Below are 7,290 nucleotides of genomic sequence, written 5' to 3' on the forward strand. Positions count from 1 at the left end.
AAAAGTGAGTGCTTTCAACTTCCCTCCCCCCCAGCCTGCCCTCCCTTTCATCATCCCCCCTCTCATCCCCTTCCCCCCTACTCTCCTGTAGGGCAAGATACCCTGTTTAGTGTGTATGTCATTCCCTCCCTGAGCCAAATTCAATAAGAATAAGGTTGACCCATTCCCTTCCCCTCCATTGTAACAATTTTCCCTTACCTCTTCTATATGAGATAATTTACCCCATTCTGTGTCTCTCCCCATCTCCTCTCATTATATTCCTCTCTCACCTCTCAATTTCACCTTTTAAGTATCATCTCTTCCTATTCAATTGGTCCTGTGCTCTCTATGTATACCTGTAGACACATATACACACACTTACATATGTGTTCATATGCCCATATACCCTCCTATATAGATATAATTCTATTCCCTTCAACTATTTTCATACTGAGAAAAGTTTCATAAGTTACAATTATCATTTTCCATGTAGGAATGCAAGTAGTTCAGCTTTGATAAGTTCCTTATGATTTCTTTTCCCTGTTTATCTTCTCAAGCTTCTCTTGCTTCTTGTATCTGAATGTCAAATTTTCTATTCAACTGTGGTTTTTTTCATCAAGAATGCTTGAAAGTCCTCTATTTCATTGAATGACAATATTTTCTCCTGAAAAATTATACTCAATTTTGTTGGGTAGGTGATTCTTGGTTTTAATCCCAGCTCCTTTGACCTCTGGAATATCATATTCCAAGCCCTTCGATCCTTCAGTGTAGAAGCTGCCAGATCCTGTGTTATCCTGATTGTGTTTCCACAATATTCAAATTCTTTCTTCTTGGCTACTTGTAATATTTTCTCCTTGATCTGGGAACTCCAGAACCTGGCTATAATATTCCTAGGAGTTTTCTTTTTGGGATCTTTTTAAAGAGGTGATAGGTGAATTCTTTCAACCTCTATTTTGCCCTCTGGTTGTAAAACATCAGGGCAATTTTCCTTGAGAATTTCTTGAAGGATGATTTCTAGGTTCTTTTCTTGATCATGGCTTTCAGGTAGTCCAATCATTTTTAAATTATCTCTCCTGGATCTATTTTCCAGGTCAGTGGTTTTTCCAATGACATATTTCACATTGCTTTCTATTTTTTTCATTTGTTTGGATCTGTTTAATAGTATCTTGATTTCTCACAAAGTCACTAACTTCCATTTGCTCCAATCTAATTCTGAAGGAATGATTCTCTTCAATGAGCTTTTGAGATTCATTTTCTTCCATCATGCAAATTCAGCTTTTTAGGGCATTCTTCTCCTCATTGGCTTTTTGAGCCTCTTTTGCCATTTGAGTTAGTCTGTTTTTTAAGGTGTTATTTCCTTCAGTCAGGTTGTTGACTCTCTGTTCATGATTTTCTTGCATCATTTTCATTTCTCTTCTTAATTTTTCCTCCACTTCTCTTATTTGGTTTTCAAAATCCTTCTTAAGCTCCTCTATGGACTGTAACAAGTTCATATTTTTCTTGGAAGCTTTTGGTACAGGAGTTCTGACTTTGTTGTCTTCCTCCTGTTCCATACTTTGATCTTTTTTTGTCCCCAAAATAGGAATCTAAAGTAGGATTACTGTGCTTCCTTTGCTTGCTCATGTTGCCACTCAATTACTTGACTTTTGAGCTTTTTGCCACAGTAGAACTCTGCTTCCAGAGAGGAGAGCTTTGTCCCAAATCACTGGGGGTTTCTCAGCTGCTGGAGCTATTAGTTGAGTGCCCTCTCAGAAGCCTCCACTGGCTCTGGCATTTGGTCACCCACCCCAGGACCTCCACCTTAGACAGCAATTCAGATCCAAACAAGTTAAAGCAAGAGTGATTACCCCTCAAAATGGTTGCTTGGTCCCCCTACAATCTACAGGCCAGGAGCTCTGAAGCAGCCATGCAGTTGTGGCCACTACACCTCAACCACTTCTCCCTCTGGGGGCAGAGGCTAGATCACACTCCCAGACTCCCTGTTCCCAAAGTCTACACTGAGCTCTCACTTTGTCTTTGGCATTTATGGGTTGATAATTCTGGAAACCACCTGGTGATCTACTCTCCTGACATCCCTGTAGCTGTGGCTGGTCGGGTCACCCTGAGGCTAAAGCCATGGCTGGACTCTGCTCCCAGCAGACTGCGATGGACCCTTTCTGTATGCCTGCCAGGCTGTCTTCAGTGGGAGATTTGTTTCTCTCTGTCACTTTGTGGGTTCTGTAGCCCTAAAGTTTGTTTAGAGTCATTTTTATAGGTATTTGAGGAGGTTAGGGGGGGAGAGCAGGGAGTTTTCCTGCTTCTATGCCACCATCTTGGCTCTGCTCCCCCTGCCCCCTCCCCCCGATATTTCATTTTTCAATTGTGTTTGACTCTTCATGATCCCATTTAGGATTTTCTTGGCAGAGATACTGGAGTGGTTTGCCATTTCCTTCTCCAGCTCATTTGACAGATGAGGTAACTGAGGCAAATAAGGTTAAATGACTTGCTTAGGGTCACACAGCTAGTATCTGAGACCAGATTTGAACTCAGGTCTTCCTGAATCTAGACCCTGCACTCTATCCTCTGCACCACTTAGCTACCCCAGGCAGAACTCACTCAGGCCAAGCATTAGACACTTGCCATACATAATGTTCTTGGAGTTCATAGCATCATAGGATTTAGAGTTGGAAGAGACCCTTGACTCCTATCAAGAGACCATCCAGGCCACCCCCTTCATTTGATTTTAAAAAGATTATTGATTTCTTTTGTTTTTCCATCACGTTATCATTTCTCAATGTACGTCCCCTTGACTTCTCATAATGTGTCCTTCCTTGTAACAAAGAAAACTAGTTATGTAAAATCAACCTACGTAATGAACATATTGGACAGTGTATACAGCATTTCACATTGGTGCCTCCAGAGATAGCCAAGTGGTACAGTGGGTAGAGCTTGGAATCAGGAAAACCTGAATTAAAAATCAGTGTCAGACACTGATTAGCTGTGTGTCCTTGAACAAGTGACTTAGCCTCTGTTTGCCTCAGTTTCCCCATTTGTCAAATGGGGATAATAATAGTACCTATCTCCCAGGGTTTCTATGAGGATAAAAAAAATAATATTTGTAAGGTGATTAGCACAATGTCTGGCACATAGTAGGTCTTTAATAAATGTTGACTTGACTTCTCTAAGGCCAAGACTGATCATTATTACAATTTATGAGTACTACTTTTTGGAGTAGGGCAATCAGCTTGCACAGCAGATAGAGAACCTTGCCTGGAGTTAGATTGTGTGGCCCTGGAAAAGTCATTTAACCCCACTGGCCTCACTTTTCTCATCTGTAAAATGACCTGGAGAAGGTAATGACAAACCACTTCAGTATCTCTGCCAAGAAAACCCCAAAAGGGGTCACAAAGAGTCCGAACCAACTGAACAACAAAACTTTTTGAAATGGCCGAGTTCTGGAAACCATGGAGAAAGCTCATGGAGTGGGGAAAGGCTGCACTCCTCATGGGGCATGAATGTAAAGTACTCTCCCTGTGCTGCAAGAGATGATGAACATGATGACTAGGGAAAAGCCTGGGAAGACCAGCATCCACTGGGATAAAGTGAAGTAAATCCAGCCAGAGAAGAAATGGGTGTGACCACAATAAAGGGCTTGGAAAGAGTAACAACCTAAACCCAACAGAAACTGAAGGTTGTGAAATTAGAAAGAGCAAATGTAGGCCCAAGGAAGAGCTATGAGAAGATGCCAGCTCCCCTTTTTTCTCCTTCCTCACCCACCCCCATCCTTTTGCAGAGGTTGAGGTCCATGGGTATAAAATATTGCATGGAACATCAGATTTTTTAAAAATGTATTTATTCATTTTGATGGGTTTATTTTCTTTCTTATTTTTATTTTTTTTAATATCTTTGTTATAAGACATGGCTCTCTGGTAGGGAAAAGAGAGATATAGGGAGAAATTTAAGTGACATAAAAACAGAAGATATATTTAAAAGCAAAAGATATATTTTGCTTTTAAAAGATATATAAAAGGATATATCTCTAAAAGATATACATTTAACATATATTTTAAAAGATATGTAAAAGCAAAAAGATAGATATATATATATACATATATATATATATATATATATATATATATATTTTAAAGCAATTGGGGTTAAATAACTTGCCCAAGATTACACGGACAGTTTTTTTTGTGTGGGTGTTAAGTATCTGAGGCCAGAACCGATCCCGGGTCCTCCCGACTCCGGAGCCAGTGCTCTAACTCACTGTGCCACCTGGACGCCCCAAAAAGATATATTTAAAAACAAAAAATATACTTAAATTATTCAGGATTTGGCTTCATCTTCATCTTTTCATTTACATTTTACCAGCTATTACACACATCATTCTCTCAGTTTTGCTTTCTTTGTTCTGAATCAGCTCATATAATTCTTTCTATGTTTCTCTAAATTTTTAATATTCATCACTTATTTTTTTTGCTTTTTGGAGGGCAATTGGGGTTAAGTGACTTGCCCAAAGTCACACGACTAGTAAGTATGTCAAGTGTCTGAGGTCAGATTTGAACTCAGGTCCTCCTGACGCCAGGGCTGGTGCTTTATTCACTGCGCCACCTAGCCTCCCTGTATTCATCACTTCTTAAGGCACAATAATATTCCTTTACATTCATATATTTGTCTAGCCAATCCTATTAAAAATCACTCACTTCCCCACCCCCCAAATTTTGCTATAGCAAAAAAAAATGCTGCAATGAATCTTTTCATCATATGAAATGGGTCCGCAAAGCTGGCAGTGGTTAGATGAGGCCCTAGTCAGATACTGTCTAAGAGTCTGGCCTTCATTCCTGAAACATGGTGGACTACCCCTGACCCCTTGGCTTTCCCAAAGCATGGAAGGGGGTATCAGTTGAGGAAGCACTCAGATAGGAAGGGGGCACAGTGGGTGGGGAAGGCAGGGACTGGGAGTGATGACCAGAGTGTGGGAATGGTAGCCTGGGCTTGCTACTTATGGCTAGTGGGCCAGAGAACTACAACAGTAACTGTGCTCCCCCTAGATGATATTGGTGCCCTGAAGCAAAAAAAAAATGGTTGACCCCTCCTGGTTTTAGCTTGGCTTCTTGTACTTCACTGGGAGAAGGGAACAAACCTTATATAGTCCCTACTATGTCCCAGTTTCTTTGTAAATATTATGTTTTATCTTCACAATAATGCTGGGAGGTAGGTGCTATTATTATCTCCATTTTACAGTTGGGGAAACTGAGGCACACAGGTTAAATGACTAGCCTAGGGTCACACAGCCAGTAAGTATCTGAAACTGTATTTGAACTCAGGTCTTCCTGACCCTCTAGTCCAGCACTCCATTCACTGCACCATCTAGCTAGCTGCCTCACTGAGACAGAAAATGTCTGAGATTATCAAGGTTACTAGCTGGAAAAGTTTGTATCAACCTAGTAGATCATAACCTCTCCTGGGATTCCCTTCCAAGCCCCAAATAGAAACAATAGAAGGGAAAACAGGGCCATCCTGGGCCATCTGTCACCTGACCGTGAGCTGTCATCCCCTGCTGGGCCCAGGGCCTCTGCTCCCTTGGTAGATGCCATCTTGTCACCGGAAGATAAGGTGCCCCTCCACCCTTCTGTCTTCATGCCCTCTTCCGATTCCTCTGGATTCCAGACCCTCTGATCCTCTCTGTTCTTTGCCCCTGGTCCATCCTCTGCCTCCCACCCAACGGGAACTTCAAGTAGCCCTCTGAGCTACCTTCCCCCACCCCCACCCCATTGTCAACCCAAACCACTGTTGCTGCTGAGTGTTAGCAAACTGGAGCTGTCAGCCCGGGGCCAGCTGTGTCGGGGCTGCTGACGGGCCCAGCAGGGATCCTGCCTTCCATCTGTTTCCTATACAAGGTGGCACCTATATTTAGAGCTCCAGCCTTGGCAGTCAGGATGCCAAGTGGTATAGCACAAGGTCCAGGCTTCAGGATGAGGACCAGGCTGGTGGAGGGTCAGGAGCTGTCTGTCCTCGAGAGCTTTGACAGCTCAGGAACCCAGCCCTCTGGAAGGGAGCTGATCTCAGGTCATCCAAAGAAGACCCAACAGTCCTGTCAAAACAATAATCATGCCCCCTTCCATAGCCACAGTAACATGGTTACAGCTTACACAACACTTTCCAATCCATCCTCTCAGCTGATCCTCAGCACAGCCCTGGGAAAGTCTGATTATTACCATTTGATAGATGGGAGGGGGAGTTGGGAGAGAGAGACAGAGACAAAGACAGAGACAGAGAGACAGACAGAGAGACAGAGCAAAGAGAGACAGAGAAGACAGAGACAGGGAGACAGAGATACAGAGAGACAGGCACATAGAAAGAAACAGAGATAGACAGAGACAAAGACAGAGACAGAGAGAGACAAAGACAGACAAAGAGAGGGATAGAGAGACACACACACAGACACAAGGAGAAACATACGAAGATAGAAAGACAGAGACAGTCAGAGACACACAGAAATAGAGAGAGAGAGAGAGACAGAGAGAGAGAGAGAGAGACAGAGAGAGAGAGACAGAGAGAGAGACAGAGAGAGAGAGAGACAGAGACAGAGAGAGAGAGAGACAGAGAGAGAGAGAGACAGAGAGATATGGGGGATAAGGAAGTGAAAGAGGGAGAGAAGAGAGACAGAGTTACAGACAGAGAGATAGAAACAGAGAGACACAGAGAGAGGATGGGGGAATGTAGGAGGAAGGGAGAGAGAGGGAGGGAGAAAGAGAGGGAGAGGGAGAAAGAAAAAAGAGAAAGAAAGGAGAGGAAGAGAGAAAGAAAAAAGAGAGTTAGGAGAGAGAGAAGAGAAAAGAGAGAGGGAGAAAGAGCAAGTATATTAATCACTTAATATATAGCTGGCATTACACTAAGCACTAGGGATGTAAATATAAGCAATGAGGACAGTCCCTGCCTTCAAGGAGCTTTCCTTTTAATAGGCAAAATTGGAGGCAGGCGGAGGGGTACCTGTGGTGAAAAAGAGAAGTTGACCCAAGAGATGGGATGGAAATGAAGCCTGGCTGGGGACCTCCCAGGGCTTGCCTTCCCCTTGAAGAAGGAAGATTGGGCCCCATTGGGGGCTGGAAAGAGCCATAGAGCACAGTCCAAGGGAAGGGTGTACAGGAACCTCTTGAGAGTGGATTTTGAGTCAACACCCTGGGTTCCAATCCCAGGGCTTCCACTCTCACTGTGTGATTTCTGACAAATTGTTTAAGCTTTTAAGCCTCAGTTTCTTCACCTGCAAAATGAAGGGTGAGGTCTCTTTCTCACCCTAGATACATTAAAAAGAGGTCCTCCTTCTCT

This window comes from Petaurus breviceps, unplaced genomic scaffold, assembly GCF_028583685.1.
Source record: "Petaurus breviceps papuanus isolate PSGF00001 unplaced genomic scaffold, PetGlider_PUasm1.0 176, whole genome shotgun sequence".
In the NCBI taxonomy this organism is placed as follows: domain Eukaryota; kingdom Metazoa; phylum Chordata; class Mammalia; order Diprotodontia; family Petauridae; genus Petaurus; species Petaurus breviceps.